Source organism: Sinohyriopsis cumingii, chromosome 5, assembly GCF_028554795.1.
Source record: "Sinohyriopsis cumingii isolate HCF-2022 chromosome 5, ASM2855479v2, whole genome shotgun sequence".
Taxonomy (NCBI): Eukaryota; Metazoa; Mollusca; class Bivalvia; order Unionida; family Unionidae; genus Sinohyriopsis; species Sinohyriopsis cumingii.
Window position 1 is genome coordinate 140,514,666 of NC_142965.1, and position 26,831 is coordinate 140,541,496.

Sequence of the window (26,831 nt, forward strand, 5' to 3'; positions counted from 1 at the left end):
AATGGTGTTTCTAGCATTAAAAGCGATCATAGAGGAATCTCAGTTTCTCTCCCCTGTCTTTCTCTCTTTTTCTGTTATTGATCCAACAGAATGGAATGCTAGAGAAAAAAAATAGCTGGCATTTTTAAACACTCGGTATTCTTCTTGCTGGAAAAGCCATACCAGCATCTCCTACCAATCAGACGTGGAGCTATTTATAGACTGTGACGTTGTGTCTGCTTTGTGAGAGTGAGTGTGGTTGGTATAGTGCACATGGTGCGGTCTTGTCTAGGCCGCTCAGTTGTAGTAAAGTTACTGAATACTGTGTTCTGTATGCAGCGAAGGATTAGACAGACATACAATCGTCAGCTACACAGTTGTTATACTGCCTGTCCGCGCTGTGTCGTGCTTTAGTGTTCATTGTGTTTAGATAACATACATCAATAGATTTCTTTTTATAAATCAGTGTGAACTATATATACATCAGCATTCGTGTTTATCCATTCAAGCTTTCCCCAGCCTGTAGTGTGCTTCGTCTGTTACCTGAATTTACTTGGTGGACTTGACGATTCATTGTTTTATTTTTATAAAAAGTATACATCTGGAACAAGGAAGATAAAAAAGGACAGCTACTGTTTCTGCAATCCAAACCATGTATACTTCATAGCACAATGGAGAGGTAAGTCAAACTGGGCCAAATAGCCGTCCTGCACTTGACCCAATTGCTTAGTGGACTTAACTGACCAGGGGTCATTTAAGGCCACTGAAGCAGTGTTTGTCATTAATGGCTGTAGGCTATATTCCGTATATATGTACCTAAATGATATACTAACAGTTCCGATCAGCACAGGTAAAAGTCTCAAGTTTAAAGAAGCAAGGTTAGGGTTTTGACTAAAGTAACAATATATTTACACCTGGAAATAGTAGACCCAATCAGTGTATTCTGCTTCCCCCCTCAATGAAGTTGCAGTCTTTTTTTTTTTTTTTTTTTGCCAATCAGTGTAATAAAGGCCTTCCTTTGGGATAGTGATCTGCAATTTGTATTACTGCAGAAATTAACTATACAAAGTACAGTAGATGAATTTATGATTTTGTTTATAGTGTAAATTAAAAAAAAAAATCAACAGTTCATTGTGTTTTTTGCCCATGGAAAAATCCTAACTGGTGTTAGGTTTTTGCTGTCATTAAGGTAGCTGGCAAGAGAGTAGATTGTGAATGTTGATATCATTCAACCCAGACTGATTGAATTTTAGCCTCAAGGTGTAAATTTACCAAATCAAGTTTTACATGCAGTCACTGCTGATAATATCATTTTCTATCTGATTGTTATGTTGGACCCTTTAGTTTGTATTGTATGAAAATGTTATCAAAAGAGTAATGACTTCCTTCAGAATAGATTTATTAGTGTACTTTGACAATGAAATCAGTGTCTATTATTCTGCTTACTGGAAATCAACGATGGAAAAATGATGGTAGACCCTGATCAGCCGCAATAATACTAGAGCACCTGCAAATCCAAAATCCGTTCTGTTAGCAGTTTGGTGTACATGATGCACGAGTAAATATGGTATTCACTGGTGTACATTACGAGTAAATATGGTATTCACTGGTGTACATTACGAGTAAATATGGTATTCATGGGTGTACATTGCAAGTAAATATGGTATTCACAGGTGTACATTACAAGTAAATATGGTATTCACGGGTGTACATTACAAGTAAATATGGTATTCATGGGTGTATATCACAAGGAAATATGGTATTCACAGGTGTACAAGTAAATATGGTATTCATGGGTCTATAGTACAAGTAAATATGGTATTCACGGGTGTACATTGCAAGTAAATATGGTATTCACAGGTGTACAAGTAAATATGGTATTCATGGGTCTATAGTACAAGTAAATATGGTAGTCACGGGTGTACATTACAAGTAAATATGGTATTCATGGGTGTATATCACAAGGAAATATGGTATTCATGGGTGTATATCACAAGGAACTATGGTATTCATGGGTGTACATTACAAGGAAATATGGTATTTATGGGTGTACATTACAAGGAAATATTGTATTCATGTGTGTACATGAGGGTGAATATGGTATTCATGAGTGTACATAACAAGTAAATATGGTATTCACATTAAAGCCTCGAGATGATAAAACTCAGACAATCCAAAACAAGCTTATAAAGTAATATCACTTGTGATTGGTCCAAAAACATTTTTGAGCTTAGTTTTATGATTTCTAGGCCAATCCAATCAAAACTTTCATTAGGAATTTGAATGTCAAAGTTTAGAGCCACATCTCTCCCAAGTGACAAGTCCCGAGCAAGAAAATGGAAGGTTAGATACTCGAGACACTGAGGAGCTAAAAAATAATCCTATAGACATTTTTTTTATAAAAAAAATGTATTTAAGGTTTTGTGTTTTTCAATTTTAAATAAGAATATCTTTAAGGTCATGGCCGACATCAAGACTAGTGAAAAAGGTTATGCACATGCATATTGTCAGAGAATTAATAACTATCACATATAATTTACAATATTTATCACATATGATATACAACAACAGTTATCACATGATATGCAGTAATTATCACATGATACACACTAATTATCATATATGATTTACAATAATTATCACATATGATATACAATAAAACAGTCTGGAATTTGAAGACTGAAACCCTTATTATTTGCCCCTTGAATTATATATAACACACATATGTCTATTAGAATCGCAAAATTCATTTTGCATGCCGTAAATTAAAAAATTCAAATTATCCTTTAAACACATGCATTGGTAAAGAAAGAATAGATATATCAGTATTCATTGCCCCTGGGGTTATATAAAATTCAGAAATTACTTTCACATGCAGTAAGTAAATATGGTGCTTAGATCAACCTTTGAACATTTATTTATATCCTTTGAAAGTTACAGCATTATCGCAGTAATTTATTTTCCAGTTACAGAAATTCCTGAATATAGTTATTACAACATTATAAGGAGACTAAACCATGCTTTCCTCTTCTGTGAAACATAAGTGCTTGTATAATGTGCTCTCTAGGAATACAGAAGGTTCTTCCATTTGACTCATTCCTTATCTGCACGAGACTTGCCTTAACCCTGCCTTACCTGCGCATGACAAGCAGTGGAATTAGCTGGGCTCATTTTAGTACAATGTCTGCACTCTGTACACGGGATGTACATCGGGTGATGGTTGAGAAGCTATTTTAAAGGGCATTTCATTTAGAAGAAATTATTGAGTTCACAGGTAAGGTTTGTCAAGTCAAGTGGCAGACTCAGCTGATCAAATCTGTTGCATCTTTGTTATCATCTTTGTTATCATATTTTGTAAATTTCATCTTTTATAATACATTGCATGATACATGTTTAGTGGAATCGATTGAAACGTTTTTTGTTGGCAAATTTGTCAGTTTAAATGAGAACTGATTCTGTTCTATCTCTCTTAGCGTTAATGCTCTTTGCAGATGAAAGTTTTGAAACATACTTCGTAATTTCAGTTGTTTGAAAGTACAAGGCAGAAATTATTAAACACCTTTCATAAATTTCATTTGTAATGAGCACATGTATAAGATTTATCAAATGATAATTACTTTTTCTCAGTAAAATTGTAGTGTAGACTGTAGGGCCGTGAAGTACATTTAAATTATACAGAAATTAAGCCTTTCAATTGGCCCTCTTTGACAACATAATGAATTTTAGGGTTAGACAAATCTTTTGCTTGAATCCAAGGGCTGCAAAAATGTTGGACCTGGAATTCAGAGACTACCAAAATTCTGGGCATGGAGTCCTTGGGCTATCAGAATAATGGGTCTGGAGTCCAAGGGCTACCAGAATGCTGGGCCTGGAGTCCAAGGGCTACCAAAATATTGGGTTTGGAGTCCAAAGGCTACCAGCATGCTGGGCGTGGAGTCCAGGGGCCACCAGAATGCTGGGCCTGGGGCCCAAGGTCTACCAGAATACTGTCCCTAAGCTATATATACCATTCACTGAGGTGAGGTGAGGTACTCCAGTGGGCTGTGGTGATAATATAATGAATTGTTCAATCTTCAAACAGTACCTCAGAAAATACTTCAGAAAGAATAATTTGTTAATGACAGGTGCTCAGCGGGTTACAATCTAAATTTCATATTTGTCAGACCTTGTCATTTGTAAGGTGAAGAGGTGCTTTACGTAATGTAAAACTGAACAAATATTGTATGTATATTGTATTTTATTAAATGTATTAATCCAGGTAACACTAATCCAGTAATAAATATATCTACACACATATACATGTATTTTCTTGCATTTAGAAAGTTCCATTTTGTTATCTGAGTACATTTTCAGAGAGTCCTAGGGGTGTATTTTGCCAGCACTATAATAACTTTAGTCCTTCTGTGCCATTAGACAGTAATGGATTATGCTTATTACAGATTCATGTGATATTTATATATTATTCATAGAAACATCTCACATAAATTGTAAGGAGTGGCCAACCTAGAAAGTCATTTTGTGATAAATGGAAATGACATGTGATTTCACCAGCCAATCATTAGAGTGAGGCATTATTTACAGTACATTAATACACGACTTAATCATAACCTTTTAATTCATTTTTCTTTACAGTTTAGATAAGTCTTTCTGCTATTCAAGATATTTTATTTTTTAAATTGATGTTGTTTCTCTTTTTCTTTTCAGTCATTTCATTTTCTCTGATGTTAGTATGAAATTGTTTTGATAATATTTGGTTATGGACAGGCCTAGAATTTACCGTAATTGATTTTGTAACCAGAAGGAATTGATTGAGAAGTTTATTAGTCCTGCTGGAATCGTAAATATTCCATCCAATGAGACAATTTCAGAGACGTCAAAATTTACTAGTTGTTGGCCAGCAAGATGGTCAGTTTTAATTTACTAGCCATTGGCCATCAAGATGGTCAGTTTTAATTTACTAGCCATTGGCCATCAAGATGGTCAGTTTTAATGTAATGATAATACCCTTTTAAAGCTGAAAATCTTTATTTTCGAACCTAATATACAACTGTACAATAAGGGCTTTAAATTTTCAGACGTATTTGTTTGAAATAGTTTTCTTTTTTTGGTATGAAATAATTCTAAATTCTTTGATGAATTATTGCTTTCACTCATTATGAAAAAAAAGAATGATTCTGTTTTTAGTAATGTAAATATTCTACATGTAATTAGAGTGTAGAGTCCTAAAGGGAGACAAGTCTTGTAGTAGTTGAATTTGTCTTTAGCACTACTAGCACTACCACATGTGCTACTCATTGCTTAATTAGAAGAAGAAAGGTTGTTATTGTTATTATTATTATTATTATTATTATTATTATTGTTATTGTTACTGTTATTTTTTAGTTTCAATTTGGTGATTGGTTACATTATTCAACATCATTATCCACAGACCATATAAATGAAGAAAGTAATTTTTAGTTAATTTCTTAAGGAGAGTTTAATTATGGAATGCATGATTTGTTCAAGTTCTAAAGATTGTGCAAAAAATCATCAGACTGTGATTGTACATCATGTATAGACAGGCTGTACATGTTTATTTTTCATGAAATTCCACTCTAGTTAAATATTTGTCCACATTTTTAGTTTGGAAAGCAACTTTCTACCTTAAATTTTCAATATTTGAATTTGCACTAAATAGGAACATGGATTTTAAATTGAATCATTTAGACTTCATATCCCACTCTAATAAAACTGGGAATCATTTAAACTTCATCATATCCCACTGTAATAAAACTGGGAATCATTTAGACTTCATCATATCCCACTGTAATAAAACTGGAAATCATTTAGACTTCATCATATCCCACTCTAATAAAACTGGGAATCATGTAGACTTCATCATTTCCCACTGTAATAAAACTGGGAATCATTTAGACTTTATTATATCATACTGTAATAAAAATGGGAATCATTTAGACTTCATATCCCATTGTAATAAAACTGGGAATCATTTAGACTTCATCATATCCCACTGTAATAAAACTGGGAATCATTTAGACTTCATCATTTCCCACTGTAATAAAACTGGGAATCATTTAGACTTCATATCCCACTGTAATAAAACTGGAAATCATTTAGACTTCATCATATCCCACTCTAATAAAACTGGAAATCATTTAGACTTCATCATATCCCACTGTAATAAAACTGGAAATCATTTAGACTTTATTATATCCCACTCTAATAAAACTGGAAATCATTTAGACTTCATCATATCCCACTGTAATAAAACTGGGAATCATTTAGACTTTATTATATCATACTGTAATAAAAATGGGAATCATTTAGACTTCATATCCCATTGTAATAAAACTGGGAATCATTTAGACTTCATCATATCCCACTGTAATAAAACTGGGAATCATTTAGACTTCATATCCCACTGTAATAAAACTGGAAATCATTTAGACTTTATTATATCCCACTGTAATAAAACTGGGAATCATTTAGACTTTATCATATCCCACTGTAATAAAAATGGGAATCATTTAGACTTCATCATTTCCCACTGCAATAAAACGGGGAATCATTTAGACTTTATTATATCATACTGTAATAAAAATGGGAATCATTTAGACTTCATATCCCATTGTAATAAAACTGGGAATCATTTAGACTTCATCATTTCCCACTGTAATAAAACTGGGAATCATTTTGACTTCATCATTTCCCACTGTAATAAAACTGGGAATCATTTTGACTTCATCATTTCCCACTGTAATAAAACTGGGAATCATTTTGACTTCATCATTTCCCACTGTAATAAAACTGGGAATCATTTTGACTTCATCATTTCCCACTGTAATAAAACTGGGAATCACATTAGTTGGTGTGTTTTAATTGTTTCAGATTTTAAGGAATCTACCTTATTTACAGTTGTATAAAATTTGTGCAAATTAATGACAGTTTAATGTATTCTTTATTTTTCAATATAGTCTGTACAGAGTAAATTAAGTTTGTAACAGTTTTTGATGTTCTCATAAAATTTGCAGAAATTCTATGTAAACAATTGTGTTATTCATTCTTTCTTTTATGCATCATATTACATATATTAAGCCAAAAACCCTTGGCCGATAAAGGTTGTGTACCCCTGCTATGTGTTTTGTTCACATTTAAAGTCATGAACTTGCTCACTGTCAGAACACTCAGATGGAATCATATTTAATCAATAGGAGTGAAAAGATTCGTTGATACTGTTGCCATATTGATACACATATCGATAGAAGTGGTGAAAAATCAATACAAAATGATACTTACCCTGTACAAGTTACTTTAATCTTCAGCAGTCACAAATAATTGTTAGACATTTGCCTTTTATTCTTTAAACTGAGATTCATCTATCACAGACATGTGCACTCATTTTTGTTAGTAAAAGCTACTGACAACACACTAGCCTTATACAAATTAATAGGAATGTATTTTGTTGCATAGACGTTTTGTTGCATAGTTTGTTTTGAAGAGTATTCTTGAACAGTGTTTTGTACATGAAGTGATGGCACTATTTGGTATAGGGCAGAAGAATCTTGTATATAGTAACCGATATGATAATGTTTTATTGTTGATACTTCTTTAAATATTAGCAAAATATTGAGTCTTTAAAATATGGGAAATCTAAAAGTAGAAATTGCTTTCCAGTATAACACCACTGCCACAGCTTTTGCAAACTGTCTGCAGGGGGCCCTGATGACTGAGTGGTCTAAGGCACTTACCTATAGATCACTCACACATCTCACCTCTGTAGATCACTCACACATCTCACCTCTGTAGATCACACACATCTCACCTCTGTAGATCACTCACACATCTCACCTCTATAGACCACTCACATCTCACCTCTATAGATCACTCACACATCTCACCTCTATAGATCACTCACACATCTCACCTCTATAGATCACTCACACATCTCACTGCTATAGATCACTCACACATCTCACCTCTATACATCACTCACACATCTCACCTCTGTAGATCACTCACACATCTCACCTCTGTAGATCACTCATACATCTCACCTCTGTAGATCACTCACACATCTCACCTCTATAGATCACTCACACATCTCACTGCTATAGATCACTCACACATCTCACCTCTATAGATCACTCACACATCTCACCTCTGTAGATCACTCACACATCTCACCTCTGTAGATCACTCACACATCTCACCTCTATAGATCACTCACACATCTCACCTCTATAGATCACTCACACATCTCACTGCTATAGATCACTCACACATCTCACCTCTATACATCACTCACACATCTCACCTCTGTAGATCACTCATACATCTCACCTCTGTAGATCGCTCACACATCTCACTGCTATAGATCACTCACACATCTCACCTCTATAGATCACTCACACATCTCACCTCAGAATGAACAAGTCTGAGTCTCAGCTTGACCAATGTGAACGTATGAGAACGCTTGTCACTAGCTTTTGATGGGTCAGTGGTTCTTCCTGGGGTATTCCCTGGTTGTTTTTCCACCCAATATAACTGCTGCCTTGTATAACCTATCACATGCTGAAAATGGCATTAGTCACCTAAAATTAGCAACAAAAAAAAAAGATAAAACTGCCAGCAAGGGAAGAACAGGTAGGCTTTGAGATCCGAGAGTAAATTCACCTGTACTTTTGATTACACTGCTCAGGTGCCAACTGGGCTCCTCATTTTGACAGAGATGATTTGCTGTTTTCATGACATAAACTGTAACCTTCATTAATATTAAAATATCAGATAACGATAATGCAAGAACTTTATTTCTAGATTGCATGCCAAAACCAACATTTTGCATTGAACAGTTAGATGCTTTCATTGATTACCTGTATTTAGTTGTTAAGAGTATTATTCAACTATACTTGTGTCGGGTTGTATATGGCAGAAATGTTAAGTACAGGCCATGCAGGTCATGTAAGTGTTTGGTAATATTTCAGTAATGGGTATCATTTTTGAGAATTTGATTGCACATACCTTTAAATGGTGGTATTCACTTTATTTTTATCTTTGTCAACTAGTATTCATTGGAAGTTCATGATATAAATGATCTCAGAAATGCATCTGACAACATCAACATTAAAGCAGGTTGTCATTTCTCAATGAGGCAGAATCCCCCCCCCCCCTTATTGGATTGCATGTCACACTGTGATGAAATGATAAAAGTTCAGCGTATCAGAACAATTATCTCCCCCTGCACTAATCTGATTAAACCCAACATCCAAATTTCTGATTTGACTTTTTTGTGTAACTATCGTCTAAATACCATGCCAAGAAAGGAATACAGTGCCAGGAACAGGGATACCATTCCATGAACAGGAATAACATGCCAAGATCAGGAATATTATGCCAGGAACATGAATACCATACCAGGAACAGGAATAACATGCCAAGATCAGAATATTATGCCAGGAACATGAATACCATACCAGGAACAGGAATAACATGCCAAGATCAGGAATATTATGCCAGGAACAGTAATACCATGCCAGGAACCAGAATATAATGCCAGGAACAGGAATATTATGCCAATATCAGGAATATAATGCCAGGAACATAAATACCTTGCCAGGAAGAGGAATACCATGCCAGGAACATGAATATCATGCCAAGATCAGAATGTTATGCCAAGATCAGGAAGATTATGTCCGGAACAGGAATATCATATTATGCCAGGAACAGGAATCCCATGCCAAGATCAGGAATATTATGCCAAGATCAGGAATATTATGCTGTGAACAGGAATATCATATTATGCCAGGAACAGGAATCCCATGCCAAGATCAGGAATATTATTGCCAAGAACAGAATGTTATGCCAAGATCAGGAAGATTATGCCAGGAACAGGAATATCATATTATGTCAGGAACAGTGATACAATGCCAAGATCAGAATATTATGCCAGGAACATGAATACCATGCCATGAATAGGAATAACATGCTAAGATCAGGAATATTATGCCAGGAACAGCAATACCATGCCAGGAACCAGAATATAATGCCAGGAACAGGAATATTATGCCAATATCAGGAATATAATGCCAGGAACATAAATACCTTGCCAGGATGAGGAATACCATGCCAGGAACACGAATATCATGCCAAGATCAGAATGTTATGCCAAGATCAGGAAGATTATGTCAGGAACAGGAATATCATATTATGCCAGGAACAGGAATCCCATGCCAAGATCAGGAATATTATGCCAAGATCAGGAATATTATGCTGTGAACAGGAATATAATAGTATGCCAGGAACAGGAATACTATACCAAGATCAGGAATGTCATCCCAAGATCAGGAATATTATGCCAAGATCAGGAATATTATACCAAGATCATGAATATTATGCCAGGAACAGGAATATTGTATTATGCCAGGGACAGGAATATAATATTATGCCAGGAACAGGAATACCATGCCAAGATCAGAATATTATGCCAGGAACAGGAATATAATATTATGCCAGGAACAGGAATATCATATTATGCCAGGAACAGGAATCCCATGCCAAGATCAGAATATTATGCCAGGAACAGGAATATTGTATTATGCCAGGGACAGGAATATCATATTATGCCAGGAACAGGAATACCATGACAAGGTCAGAATATTATGCCAGGAACAGGAATATCATATCATGCCAGGAACAAAAACTGTATCTGAATCTTAATACTTGTATCTATTTTTAGAACAGAATATTTTCTGTGCTTAATTTTTGAAAAGTTTGTTCTCACTAAAATTGTGTGATGAAATGTCATCCAGGACAAATAATGATTTATTGATAGTTTCAGTTGTTTGTTTTAAAGGGCTTCATATTTTTGGTGGGTGTTCAAAATATTACATAACTGTTTGTCCAGTTTCGCTGCATGTGCCTTTTACAGAAATGGTATTGATGTCATAGAGACATCTTAAGTTGGGTGATTTAAAGTCACTATATTAATACAAATACCCTTTTAAGGTATACAAATGAATTCAGTTGTCAAACAAGCCTATTAATGACAATTATGTATTGGATTACTGCAATGGGTATCTTACCAGACTTCACCAAATTTTATGGCAATAGGTTTTGTTTTATTAATGATTATAGACTATGTACCAGACCTTACCAAATTTTCTGGCAGAAGTTTAGCTTGGATTAAGGAGTCTAGAAGTTATTTAACCAAACTTCACCAAATGATAAGGCAAAAGTGGTTTGAATTTTGGAGTCTACAGTGTATTTTACCAAATCTTACAAAATTTATTGGCGAAGTTTTTATTTGATATTGGAGTTTAAGGGTGTTTACCAGGCTTGGCACATTTTTACCAGTCATTGCCACATTTCCTGTTTGGCATGTGTAGACAAGAGGCAAGAAAAATTTAAACTTTCAGGTGAGCTATGGCTGAATAAAGTTCATATTTTCCTTCATAATTTTGTTGAAAAAATTTAATTTCAAAATTTAAAGCCTTGCAGTGCAAATCAGAAGTCTTAAGTAGAGTTATCAAAGCCATTGTAAGACAGCTGTATTAAAATGGTGAGTTATCAAAACCATTGTAAAACAGCTGTATTAAAATGGTGAGTTATCAAAACCATTGTAAGATAGCTGTATTAAAATGATGAGTTATCAAAGCTGTTGTAAGACAGCTGTATTAAAATGACAAGATATCAAAGCTGTTGTAAGACAGCTGTATTAAAAAGGTGAGAATATATCCTCTGTATGCTGGTTTTGCAGTGTCAGAGTTTGCAAAAAAAGACAGCTTATTTCCATGTCCCAGCCTGCCGTGTATCAACTACTTGAAACTTGTTCTTTCTGTTTGTGACTCTACAAAGTTAAAATTACAAAGCATTTTCTTCTGATGGAATGATAGGGTGACATTGTTGAATGGATGTACTTTTGTTGAAGTACCCAAAGAAAATTGCCATTGAGTTGACAGAGGGAGTCATTGATTTGTGATTGAGAACTTCTCACTGAGATGGATCATGAATAATGCATCATCCTTTTGAAATTTGACATGAATACGTAATGCAGATCTTTTCATCTATGGACTAAACAGCCCTTGAGCATGATCCATAAAAGGGTCCAATATACCTTTCAGCAGGAAATCACCATGAGATCACTTTTAATTTCTGAAAAGAAGAGCAGAATCTTAATATTCAAACTTTATTTCAAAAGGTTCCTTGAACACATTCAAGTTTCTATAATTTATGAGGCATACATTTTATTGAATATAAATCTTGTACAGCTGTTGCCTGCTAATGACATGTAAATGAGAAGTCATGTGATTGAAGACTTTGTAATCAGACTGGTTTTGTGTCATACACATATATTTCACTTTGACAAAAATATGGCTATTTTTCCATTGTGCCTGTTGCAAGACATTGCTGATTCTTCAGTGTAGATCAGGACATAGGATGACCTACCCTTAGTATGACTTTCCACAATTTCTCTCTGTCTCTCTCTCTCTCTCTCACACACACACACACACACACACACACACACATTATTTGAATCCATAGCATAACTGGCAGTATATATATATGTATTCATTCCATAGCTGCCAATGTTTTAGACTGTGGATGGGGGGGGGTTTCCACATAAATAGGGAGGATGGGGTGGGTGGGTATTGGCATGTAGCCATAGCTCATGAAAATGCATAATGAATAAAGTTGTTAATATAGTTAATCAAATCTCATAGCATCGTTATGAAGGATTTTTACATTTAAGGCAAAATTACTGACATTGCTTATTGACATGCCTAAACAAAATGTCACAACAGACTAGCTATTTTAACTTTGACCCTATCATTGTCATTGTTTCAGTTTTATTTAGGCTGATTAATCTTAACACACACACACATGCACACACAGACACACACACACACACACACACACACACACACACACACACACACACACATCCCATTGTTCTACTTGGACTTGAGTGAAAATGGTGCCATTTGGACATTCAATATGGTCACCACAGCAGCATCCTTTGAAATCTTATTGCACTGCTCCTTCTGAATGGGTGGTCATTTAAGCAGCATGAGATTTTCATTTAAAAAGAGAGAACAAACTTGTCTGTTGGTTGTAATGAAAATTGTGCTGATCCGATATCCAGTATGGCCACCATGACAACTATCTTTTAAATCTTTTTATCACACCTTTTGTGAACAGGATGTCCTGTTGACACTGTTTTTTTTTATTATAGCAAATGACATATAATGTCTGTTTGGTCCTAAATGAAAATTGTTCTGGTCAACCTCCAGTATGGCCACCAGAGCAGTCATCTTAAAAACCTTGACACTTCTCATGGTGTCATTAGTTGGTCCTAAATTAAAAATGGTGCATGAATTCAAATATCCAAAACAACTAATTTTAAAATTTAGTTCAAAGTTGACACCTTATTGCTTCTTTTGTAAGCACAATCCATGTTGTTTGATCAGTATAGACCACGCTATCAGTTTAAGTTCCAGATGTTCCAAGCATGGTTGAAAGGATAGTATTTGATCACTGTGAGAACACTCACTCAAGCAGTCATGTGACCAAACACACTCTAAATAATTATTGGTCATGATGTCATTTAGCTCATTCAGAAAGCATGATTAGTGATTTTAGGGCTGCAATATTTTATATGTGTAAATGGCTTGGCTTAGTTTGCAGCAGTAAACATTCACAAAATTGGTAAATGAATAAATGAGCATGCACATTGCAGTCAGTAAAATATCATTTGCTCATCATTTATATCTTCAAGGAAATTGTTTCCAGTATATTACTTTGTTTTCATGTGTTTAATACTGTAAAGCCATCATAATATTTTAAAACTGTGTTCACCTTAAATGTCAATCTATGGTGGAATTACAGAAAAACCTTGTTATTTTAGTAGGTGCTTTTACCTATGTTACAGGTTTGGGAAATAAATGGTCCGTTGCTGACCGATTTACATGTTCAGGCAGTGTGATAAATGGTCCTTTGCTGACCAATTGACATGTTCAGGCAGTGTGTCCTGTTGCACTGTCAATATGTTCATCATATTTGTAGCACATTAAAACAATATCTTGACGATCCCAAATAATGTTGTAAAATATATTCATCAATGACATGTCATATAAACTGAATCTTAATGAGGAGTAAATGGCAGGAGACAAAAGTATTCAGGTTGGCTGAGGTAGGGCATGCACATTGTCAGTGGCTTACATATAAATAGTTGTCTGCTGTAAGCCTAATATGCAGATGGGGGTGGTGGTGAGTTTTGAATTAGTTCAGTTAAACTGCATTAATTTGGATGTTGTATATAAATTTAAGAAAAGGCAATTAGTATCAAAGCAGGAAAAGACAATTAGTATCAAAGCAGGAAAAGGCAATTAGTATCAAAGTAAGAAAAGGCAGTTAGTATCAAAGTAAGAAAAGGCAATTAGTATCAAAGCAAGGACCAGTAAAATACCCAGTCCATTACATTTTTTTTATTGAGCTGTTTCATTAAAGATTTCTTTACCATCTAAATATGACATGTGGGAGGGTAGTTTATAGCAAATAGTAAAATTATACCATGCCCTTCCTTACTCATGCAGATCTTTTGTTTTCTTTTTTTGTCACTTGGAGATAGTTTTGCCTATGACAAGCTGCTATCCCACATTTTACAAGAAAATTTAGTAGGGGTGAAAAAAAAAACCCACTCCCTAACTGCTTAGGAGAAACAATGTAATGCTGTTTCTATAGTAACTTTACTCAATATAGGGAGACTTTAAAATGTACAACATGCAGCTTGCTTATAACACACTATTTCTGCCATTTCTATTGAAGGGCAGCCACATGTCTGATGTTTTTTGTTACCTATCCAGTATTTGACAGATATAAGTAATTTTATCTTGGTTTGTGTCATTTAAAAGGGGTCATGGGTAACTTCCAGATCTCTGAACCTTTTCTACATGCAGATATGGCAGGTTATCACAAAGACATGCCTGTAAACTGCGCAACTTTGATAACATGAAGATTTGATATCGTGTTGTTTTCTCACCCCCTTATTATATCACTGCGGTAGCCATTGAGTACCACCTTGTAGTGAGACTGCCTCATAAGGAAGTACCGTACTCCCTTATTATAATGGGAGTCATAGAGTACAACCTTATAGATGGACTGTTTTATAACGAAGTACAGCAATCCCCTTACAATAATCAATAGAGTGCAGCCTTATAGTGAGACTGCCTTATAGTGAAGTAATGTACTCCCATTGTAATAAAAGTCACAGAGTGCCACTTTATTATAAAGTCTGCCTTTTAGTGAAGTATAGTTCTCCCATATTATAATGGGTGCCACAGAGTACTGACTTATAGTGAGACTGCCTTATAGTGAAGTACAGTACCCTCATGATGGAAGTCATGGAGTACTGCCTTATAGTGAAGTACAGTACCCTCCTCATAATGGGTGCCACAGAGTACCACCTTGTTATAAACAGACTTCCTTATATGAAGTATAGTTCTCCCATACTATAATGGGTGCCACAGAATATTGACTTATAGTGAGACTGCCTTATAATGAAGTACAATATGCCCTTATTATAATGGGAGCCATAGAGTACTACCTTATAGTGAGACTCTCTTGTAATGAAGTGTGTACTTCATGATGGAATACCATCATTGTAACGCTGTCAAAAAGGCCATAGAGCAGGCATGTATAACCAACCTACAGCCTGCAACCAGGTTTTAAATTTACCAGTTACTTGTCAAAAAGGCCATAGAGCAGGCATGCATAACCAACCTACAGCCTGCAACCTGGTTTTAAATTTTCCAGTTACTTGTCAAAAAGGCCATAGAGCAGGCATATATAACCAACCTACAGCCTGCAACCTGGTTTTAAATTTTTCAGTTACTTGTCAAAAAGGCCATAGAGCAGGCATGTATAACCAACCTACAGCCTACAACCAGGTTTTAAATTTTTCAGTTACTTGTCAAAAAGGTATAGAGCTGGCATATATAACCAACCTACAACTTGCAACCTGGTTTTAAATATTCCAGTTACTTGATATGTTGTGAAATTAAGAAATCGCTATCCGGCCCATGAACTGGAGAAAGCTGCATCTGCCTGCCATAGTGTATACGATCTTATAGTCCAACTGCATTTGAACCTGCACACATTCTGTTTCTAGGCTGGCATACCACTGAGCCATGACAGCTTCTTATGCTAATAAAACTGATTCACTGTCAAATATGGCTGCTCATCAACTATTCAATATGGCCATCATTACTAAAAATAGAAAAGTACTATTGCACTGACTTCTGAAAAATGGCACAAAAGAATTTGCCTAAATTTTGTAGAAAAACTAAAGATTTTATTCAGTTAATTTTTAAAAAATGCTAAGGTGAATTAGACCAACTGTACCAGAAAGCATCATGGGACAAAGATAGCATTGAAAAGATGGTGCCAATCTGCCCCAGAATCTGGCTGCTGTTAGTAAACACAGGATAAAGAGTTTTTACAAAAAGCAGTTTGATTGAATTAGACTAAGTTTGACAAAAAGAATCCAGGTCAGATTCACTTCGTTATTGGATAAAGATACAAAGACATGATAAATCTTGAAACAGCATAGAAATTTATCCAGAAAGTATCTTTTCAACTTTTCCATTTATAATGGGATATGGCAGTTTAATAAACTAAAATCAGTTAAGCACAAGTTTTTGATGATAGAAAAAATGTACAAACAGTATCGTGTCTCGGCCAGCCCAATTAAGGCACACCAGTTGAAGCTCATCTCTTTATTTTGAATCAAAATCTAAATATCAAACAAAAGTTGTATCTAATTTGTAATAATGAATTAAATGTGCACCAAGTTTTAAAACAAAACTGGAATTGTAATGAAGGCAATTAGTGGAGAACATGCCATATTTGTGCAGACTGCAGGTTGGAGAGGGTTGTGGTATGATACAGGAATGATACAGTAGGGAAATCAGAACTGGGCAGATTTTTGTAGACAAGGGATGGTGGTGATTTTTGCATGTGCAGTTATAACTGCTGTAAACTGTATTGGAAAATCTAAATGGTGGTTCTCACTATAACTCACACCTTTGTAAATCAACTTCTTTAAGTACTGATAAGTAGTACATTACTATGTTAAGATTAAGTACAGTTCCACCTGGCAGGTAACCATTGACACCTGGCAGGTAAGCATTGATTTACATCAAGGGTAGCCAGGTAATATCAGGTGATGCTGTCAACTCAAGCACATGAAGTGTGTGGGCAGTAAAACTGGATTGAGTATATTGTCACCTTGTCTACCTCATTGTGGTGGCCACTTATAACAGAAAATGAAAGGATTTTGTGGATTCAACAAGAAAAAGCTTGTCATATTGAATGTGTTCATCTGTCTAATAAAGTCATGTATAACTAAGAAGAAAATCAGCCATTTTTTGAGTAGTCAAGTTTTTACATTACTTAAGACATCACATTTCATGGTCTCTTGAGATAGGTGGTATTAAGGTCATGGTTTTCCCATTGAAACAAGAAGTTAGCATACATTGTCTGGACTGTGGATCCGCTGTTTTCAATAGATTTTGAGGGAAAACAAGATGTCAGGATACATTGTCTTGACTGGATCCGCTCTTGTCAATAGATTTTATGGGAAAACAAGATCTCAGCATACATTGTCTTGACTGTGGATCCGCTGTTGTCAATAGATTTTAAGGGAAAACAAGAAGTCAGCAAATATTGTCTTGACTGTGTATCCACTGATGTTAATAGATTTTAAGTGAAAACAAGATGTCAGCATACGTTATTGGGACCGTAGATATCTAGTACTTCTTGTAAATGATTCCAGAGGCTGACCAATCAGATTGCAAATGATTCCAGAGGCTGACCAATCAGATTGCAAGCCACCTGACAGTTATTATATAGGCTTGTTCACATTGCCTTGATGGCCAGAGCACTGTGAGAGGGGCCATTTAATGCGGGTGAGTGGTCCAAGGTGCTTGCCTTTACAGATCACTGATGTCTCACCTCTGTCGGTGAGGGCTTGAGTCTCTGTTCATCCAAGATGGGTTTGCGAGTAAGCTCACCAGTAACTTCTGTGAATCAGTGTTTTTTTTCCTAGGTTTTTGTTCCACCAAACATACTGGCTAAGTATATGTAATCTATCATATGCTGAAAAATCTACAAAAATCAAGCCAAACTAGAGCCCAGACTTGGACACTGATATTGGGTATAAATTTAAATCATTGTAACTTTGCAAATTTTATATAAATTTAAGAAAAAATTTCAATACATTTGCTGTTATGATCTTTTGTATGAATTTCTACAGAAGGTTATTTTATAGAATTTGATTTGCTATTTATTAGAGTGAGCATAATTATAAGATCAGGTGTTTAATATGGAAAAGTGATTGTTTGGTAACACATAAGAAAAACCATTTATGGCTAACTCTGCCAGAGTTTTGTCACTTCTGCTTAAATTTTAATGACAAAAAAATATAGAAGACCATTTGGAAGCAAGGTGTTTTTTAATAAGGTAAATATGTCAAAGGGCCATGTGAAAAAATGGACTAGTTTTTAATTGCAAATTTATGTAGAAGGCCATGTGAAAACAAGGACTAGTTTTTAATTGCAAATTTATGTAGAAGCCATGTGAAAAAATGGACTAGTTTTTAATTGCAAATTTATGCAGAAGCCATGTGAAAACAAGGACTAGTTTTTAATTGCAAATTTATGCAGAAGCCATGTGAAAACAAGGACAAGTTTTTAATTGCAAATTTATGCAGAAGCCATGTGAAAACAAGGACTAGTTTTTAATTGCAAAGTTATGTAGAAAGCCATGTGAAAACAAGGACTAGTTTTTAATTGCAAATTTATCTGGAAGGCCATGTGAAAACAAGGACTAGTTCTGTTGATATTATGTGAAACTTGATCTCAGAAACTATGGAATATATATGTCAAATAAAGGGTTTCATTTGTTGTCAGGGTTTGAAAACTAATCTCGTCAGTGGTGGGTGGGTAGCAGTTTCTTAATTAAAGCATGAAATTTTAGTTATGTTACATGGTTGTTACTGTGATAACCCCACAGGATGAGAAGTAATTTTTAAAATAATTTAAGCCGATAGCTAAATGGAAGTTAATCACTGAAAATGGCTGTGTGCAAGTCCAGATTGCTAATTGCCTCCTAAAAATGTTCTCGAACCTTTAAAATTCTGGTAAAAGATATTAATCACCTTTTCCTACAAATTGGATGAGTTTCATATTTTTTAATGTCATTCATACCAATTAGTATGGTCTTACATAACAGGCCTATATCTGCTCAGTGCATATCTGTGTCAGACTATACACCTATTACATAACAGGCATATATATATATATATATATATATACATATATATATATATATATATATATATATATATATATATATATATATATATATATATATATATACACGCCCTGATAGATCTCTGACACAGACATTTATTAAACTGATAAACAGATGATATCCTGGTAATAGTCGAGTCTGATTTTTTTAAAAATTCCACATATTGTTCATATGTCAGCATAATGGTTTTCATGAGCTTTTATAGAATATTTATTGATCTAACAAAACTAAATGAACCAACTAAAGGTCATTGTTTCCAACAATAACGATCCAGTGTCTGCCAGGGTAGGCTGAATGGCAACAATGTAATATGCTTCACTGTATTATATTCAAGAAAAAGAATTCAGATGGGACATTAACCTTGTAAAAGAAGCCTGCTCAAGCCATGGACTTGAGTGTTGCACCTCATGGACTCAATACTGCACCTGGAATCCCAAGGGCAGGGGATATTGCAACCCACTGTCCTCCAAATTTGGGGACACACAATATTTGAAATGGACAAAGAAAAATGCTTGATGGTACTTGATGCGTTTGTATACGTTTTTTGCTTTAGACAGTTAGCTGTCTTAAATGTGTTGTTTGCTCTGTTCACCTGAAAAGAACTGAAACATGGAATTTTCTGTTCTGGATTATGCTCTTCTTTAACTATAGTGTACACTAGTTATCTACTATTGTTTATCATTACATTTTTAAGAATTATTTTTATTTTAAAATTTTTGATTTATTAATTAAATTAGAAACTATTCATATCGGCTAATTTATCACCCAAAATATAGTTCCGTTTATCATTGATTCAACCTCAAAAATACATTACACTAATTTATCATCAGGGACTTTGCATTGCAGACTGGTACTATACTAATTACCATCAGGGACTTTGCATTGTAGACTGGTATAGATCTTCATTATTTTGATTGCCAGAAATACTGTGAAAATGGAAAATAAGTTTATATAGCCTTTATAAATTTTGGTCCTTGCTTGAGCTAAAAAAGACATGGACACACGTGTAGTAAAGATAAATAGTGCACACATTTTTCAGTTTTTCCGTAATGAAAAAGCATGCCCAATAGATGCACAAGAGTCCAGATTTTTAGCACAAAATTGAATGAAACTGCAATTCTGCACAGCTTTAGGTGCAACACTGGATTAAGCCCTTGTTCGGTACACATTGGTGGCACATGGTTGGAACACTGGATAAGCCCTTGTGAGGTACAGGTTGGTGGCACATGGTTGGAACACTGGATAAGCCCTTGTTCGGTACATGTTGGTGGCATATGGTTGCAGGAATTGTTACACCATGATCATGCATCAGTAGGAATTGAAGAGCGACAATGAATCGGTGCTTAGGGACCATCCATTTAATTTTGGATTCAGATCGCTACAGATATATTCTTCCTTTGATCTATAGCTAAGAAGACCTTATTATATCAACAATATCAGATTATATCAATTTTAATAGTTGAAAAAAATTATCTTGAGGTTAAAACTTTATAGAAAAGCATGGCCCCTTCCAGCATCCAATTGAGTCCCCTTCCCCGTTAACAATCAGTCCCTTTAAAGGAAAACACAGCCCGCTCCAGCATCCAATTGAGTCCCTTCCCCATTAACAGTCAGTCCCTTTAAAGAAATGCACAGCTCCCTCCAGCATCCAAATGAGTCCCCTTCCCCATTAACAGTCAGTCCCTTTAAAGAAAAGCACAGCTCCCTCCAGCATCAAAACGAGTTCCCTTCCCCATTTACAGTCAGTCCCTTAAAAACACAGACTCTTTACAAGATGACTGCAAGTTCAGTTGCCAGCATCCAATCAAGTCAGCCCAATGTTGTGTGTCCTTGGACAAGGCACTATTCTTGCCTTGAAATGCTGTATGTAACCTTGAAAGTTGTGCTGAGCCATGAAGCATAAAACCAAGCAGTTTCTGTTGGATTGACAGAATTATAAGTGAAAATAAATCATAATTTTGAAGACTTGAAGCATGTTTGGATGAATGATATATAAACAATACCACTTCTAATGATATGACTTGTATAATATTATTACCTGTCTATATTCTCCATTGTTCTGACCAATTCCTTTGCAGGTCTCACTACACTAATGAAGCCAGTCAGTTATCATTGCATCCTACACTAAACAAATTGATAGTATTTGTTTAGAATATTTTTTTCTTCAGATTTTATGACTAGTGAAGAATGCATTAAATAGAAGCAGCAAGTCTAAACAATGTTGTTGAGTTCATACATTTTTGGATGACAAAGCAAACAGGTGTGATTGACCAGTTTTCAGAAAGATCTTCATTAAAATTTTCAGTCACTTCCTTGAAAAGCAGCTTTTTAAAAAAGAATGCATTATGACCCTTGATGATTTTTATATATCTTGTATCAATTTTTTAGTACACAACTTATGTAAGATAGTTTCAGTGCATATAAACTTACAAAAAATGAAAAGAAGTTTATTTAAAATGTATATACAGTGTATAAATATATGTATTTTTAAATTAAGGCAATAATGAAGAACTTGAAATAGTGTAGTTAATAACCAGCAATGTCTGATTATAACCCAAGAGTCAATTCAAGAAATATGACATACAGAGATAGAACCATATGATGATGTAAGTATACGGGTCCGTACAGGTATGTATGATGATGTAAGTGTACGGGTTTGTGCAGGTATGCATGATGATGTGGGGCAGGTACACATCAGATTATTTGTCATGATAGGATGTACAAGCATAAGCAGATCCATAACACTCCATAATAAAAATAATAATATTTATAACAGTTGGTGATTGATTGTCATGATCACAAAGTAGAAGGGACGTTGTTAGAATAAAGGAATTTCAGCACATACAGATTAGTTTTATGATTTATACAAGTGTAGACTAAGTTCTAAGCTTGCTACAAAAGCAACAATTGAAGCACCTGCCAGTTAGGTGTCTTACCAATCTGCAGTGCCAGGATTGCTGTCAAATAAATGGTTTCCTGCATCCAGTTCATATAGTTTGAAGTGATAGTAAACTTGCTCTTTTTTGGTAAGAGTGCCTGTTTCAGCCAAAATAGAGTAACTTGCAATGAATACCAGTGAGGTCATTCGGGTCTTATGGAAAATGACGAAGAGCATATGTGTCCATCTGTGCAAGACATACATTTGTGCTTGAGCAGTAAAGTTTAATTTAGCTTCGAGTTTCGAGGATAAAATTTTAGTCTCTTATGATTAAATAAAAACTTCATTCAAGTGCAGGTATTAGACTTTAAATATTTTTCCGGACTTGGTCTTGATGAGGTCTGGCTAAAACCAGTTTTGAAGCTTGATTTATTTAATCCATTCATGGGGATATAAATGAAGTGCATTCACAGTGAACATGGAAGATGATGCATTGAGTGCAGTGACCCAGTACTGTCACACCATCGTAAGTTATTACAGAATTATTCCACAGAGCTACATGATGAAATTTAAATTCAAGGGTTATGTAATCATGTACCATAGTAATACTGTATATACTCGCATGCAAGTTGGATCCAGCTGCAAATTTCATACGTCAAGTATGATGATCGCATAATGATTTGATGGGATCAGTAATGATTGAGATCCAAGCATACTAAATGATGTGATTTTGCATCTGATTGGCTCAGCTCATTACCCCTCTGGAAGCCATATTTCTTATCTGAGTTTGATCATATTTGTGACATTGGTTTAATTTACTGGGATCTTAAACAAGTTTGATCAAATTTGTGACATTGGTTTTATGTCATTCATTGAGACCTTCAACAAGTTTGATCAAATTTGTGACATTGGTTTTATGTTTAATAATGAGCAAGATCCACAAATATTGTTGAGCTTGTTACCACTCTTGAAGACTTATTTGTGGTTTGATTTTGATCAAACTTGGAATATAGGCTTCAGTTATAATGATCATGGACTGCTTTATAATGCTCCAGATCAGTGCATAAAAATGAGGTGATCTTGCATCTGGTTGATTGGGCTTTGTACAACTTTGGAGGATGTTTTATCTGTGGGGTTATCAACATCGGCATATTGGATGACTGAGTATTAGCAAAAAACTGCATACTAAAAATACTGCCATCTTTCATAGAGTTTTATCAGCAAAGTAGTTATATTGCGTGTGCTTTTACACTTCTGCACAAGCTAGCTTATTGAAATGGTCAAGTGTTAAGATTTGCATGTGGGAAATATCAGGTCTACTTGTTTTTATGATAAACATTAGATATGTTACTTTTAATTAATTAATTAATTGCAGAAAATGCACCTGTTGATTATGTAATTTCTTTGCTATAGAGATAATAATGCCATGCTACCAAATAGAGTACAAATTACCAGTATGTGATTATTGTTAGGTTATTTTTGTATTAATGAAAACAATAATAATATTATGGGGGCCCACTGTAGACTGCACACTTACACTAATACCATATATATGTACTTATAAGACGAGTCCAAGTGCACAGAAACATATCTCAGATAAATTCTAGAGGTGAATTCCAAATAAATGCTAGAGGTGAATCCCTGATAATTTCTAGAGGTGAATACCAAATAAATTTGAGAGGTGAATCCCAGATAAATGCTAGAGGTGAATCCCAGATAAATTCTAGAGGTGAATACCAAATAAATTCTAGAGGTGAATACCAAATAAATTCTAGAGGTGAATCCCAGATACATTCTAGAGGTGAATACCAAATCAATTCTAGAGGTGAATCCCAGATACATTCTAGAGGTGAATAACAAATAAATTTGAGAGGTGAATACCAAATAAATTCTAGAGGTGAATCCCAGATAAATTCTAGAGGGGAATACCAAATAAATTCTAGAGGTGAATACCAAATCAGTTCTAGAGGTGAATCCCAGATAAATTCTAGGGTAAATCCCAAATAAATTCTAGAGGTGAATATCAAATAAATTCTAGAAGTGAATATCAAATAAATTCTAGAAGTGAATATCAAATCAGTTCTAAAGGTGAATATCAAATAAATTCTAGAGGTGAATCCCAGGAGAAACCCAGATAAATTCTAGACATGAATCCCAAATAAATTCTAGAGGTGAATCCCAGATACATTCTAGAGGTGAATCCCAGATACATAATAGAGGTGAATCCCAGATACATTCAAGAGGTGAATCCCAGATACATTCTAGAGGTGAATCCCACATACATTCTAGACAGAAACAGCTGCTTGAGCATGAGAAATTAAAAATGCCAGCGGTGAAGGCTTATGACAGGGAAGACTGATTGGGATATTGTCCTGAATAGTTGTCACATTTACTGTAGGAGCCAAGAAATTGCATGAAAATGAATATTTATTGCAAAAAATAATACATGAAATAATTGGATCTGTTTTGAATTTCTTGAATAAACAGCAGGTAAGTGTAGTTGTGACTGCTGTATTTTTCTAAATGGTCCTATATCTTTTACCTAGTAGGGGTCAATGAGCCTACTTTTTTCTACAATGAACACTGATATAATCATCTTTACAGCTTCATAGAATGAAATAATAGAGATTGTCAGATCAGATGTCTAATTGAATGGTATGAAAGATTTTAGGCTCATCTTGTTTAGCTTTATTTATTACAGAAAGAAATACATTTATATTGCTTGTCAGATTAACCCCATCACAGTTCAAATCCAATCAATTAGGACAATAAATAAGAGCAGTGATATTGGTGTTTCTCATTGATTTATTGTATTTACTCAATTTAAAAGGCTTTTTGTGCCTTTATTCTTGTAAACTAAGCCCTTCAAAATGAATTTCCTGTTCAGTCATTGAATTATTAAAAGCAAACTATAACTGACAGTTTTTCTTATTTTATAATTTATTTATAAGAACAAACTAAACGATATTTTGACAATCAGGTATACAAATCTTGAGAAATGATTCATATATTTAAACAAAGCATAGAAAATTGTAATTTATAATGACAACTATTGCTGTATGGAGAACTTGCATACAACTTTTGCTTCACCATAAGATTTGATTGTATAGTAACTATATTGGTCATATTTGTCCATTAATTATTATTTGTAAAATAGGATCCTGTAAAACAAATATATATACTTTTCAGCCTTAATTTTCTTTTCAGTTCTGTGTAACCTGACAAACCTTAAATGTATAAAACATAGTTGAATATGATTTACCAAGATAATAAAATACACAATTTGTCTTTCTGATTACAACCTGTCAAATTCTCATATAATTCATAGATTTAAATATCTTATAATGGTTCTATGATATGTTTTTCTGAATGAAATTTTAGAAATATTTAGTTTATGTGTTTTAATTATTTCTATATTTTATGAAAAAAGTCCTATAACTGATATACATTTCAAGTAAAAAATTACTATTTTACCTGTCTTTTTAAAAGAAATTCCTATTTTAATGTAGTTTTAAAAGAAATTCCTATTTTACCTGTATTTTTTAAAGTAATTCCTATTTTACCTGTATTTTTGACACCAAAAGTGAGCATGATCCTTGTATAATGTGCATAGTAAGTACTATAAAGTTAATTGTTATTATTTGATGCACAGAAATGTACAACATTCATTACAGTGGTAAACCAATTGATCTGTTTGACGGTTTGCTTATTTTATTTTATTTTAATTAACAGTCACAGTTCTGTGGATGTGCATTGCCATCTGAAATCATATTGTGATATGAACGTGTTGCTATATGTACATAATGAAAACAAATAATAATAATAATAATAATAATAATAATAATAATAATAATAATAACAACAAATAATGATAATAACAAATAATAAGGTACATGTTGCCATATCCTTTACATTTTCACACCATTAATCCATAAAAATCATATTTTTTCCTCAATTTTTTAAAATAAAGAATACATAAAAATTTAAATTGTTGGTCCTTAACAAAATTATATTTATTAATTTTGCCTATCATACAACTCCCAAAAGTAATGAATAATGTACAACAGTAGCACCTTATTTTCTATCTTCATTAGAGATGGTGACCCACTTATTTACTAGAACTAATCAACTTAAAGGTCTTCATGTACTAGAACTAATCAACTTAAGCACCTTCACTTAATAGGGGTAATCAACTTAAAGACATTTATGAGAACTAATCAACTGAAAAGCCTTCATTTACTAGAACTAACCAACTTAAAGGCCTCCATTTACTAGAACTAATCAACTTAAAGCCCTCCATTTGCTAGAACTAATCAACCTTTAGGTCTGCTGTAAGAAGTTTTAAATTTATGGGGCGGACATGTACAATATATATATATATATATATATATATATATATATATATATATATATATATATATATATATATATATATATATATATATATATATATATACACATATATACATATATATATATATATATATATATATATATATATATATATATATATATATATATATATATATATATATATTCAAAGAATGAAAATTTTCCAATATAATTTGATGTAAAATAACTTTAAAATTTCATTGAATATTTTGATTTG

General features: G+C 34.0%; 1 protein-coding gene across 17 annotated transcripts in view; it reads left to right on the forward strand.

Moving 5' to 3' along the window:
* The first annotated feature begins 238 nt into the window (after positions 1-238).
* The window catches only part of LOC149800365 (muscleblind-like protein 1), a 309,043-nt gene continuing 282,450 nt past the window's right edge, over positions 239-26,831 (forward strand). For 16 of the 17 annotated variants that reach the window (XM_089959999.1, XM_089960006.1, XM_089960000.1 and 13 more), the window contains exon 1: positions 239-658. The gene's annotated coding sequence lies outside the window, so the exon portion shown is untranslated. Of the gene's footprint in view, positions 659-3,127; positions 3,254-26,831 lie in introns of those variants that run through there. The other variant, XM_089959994.1, reaches the window with a different exon arrangement.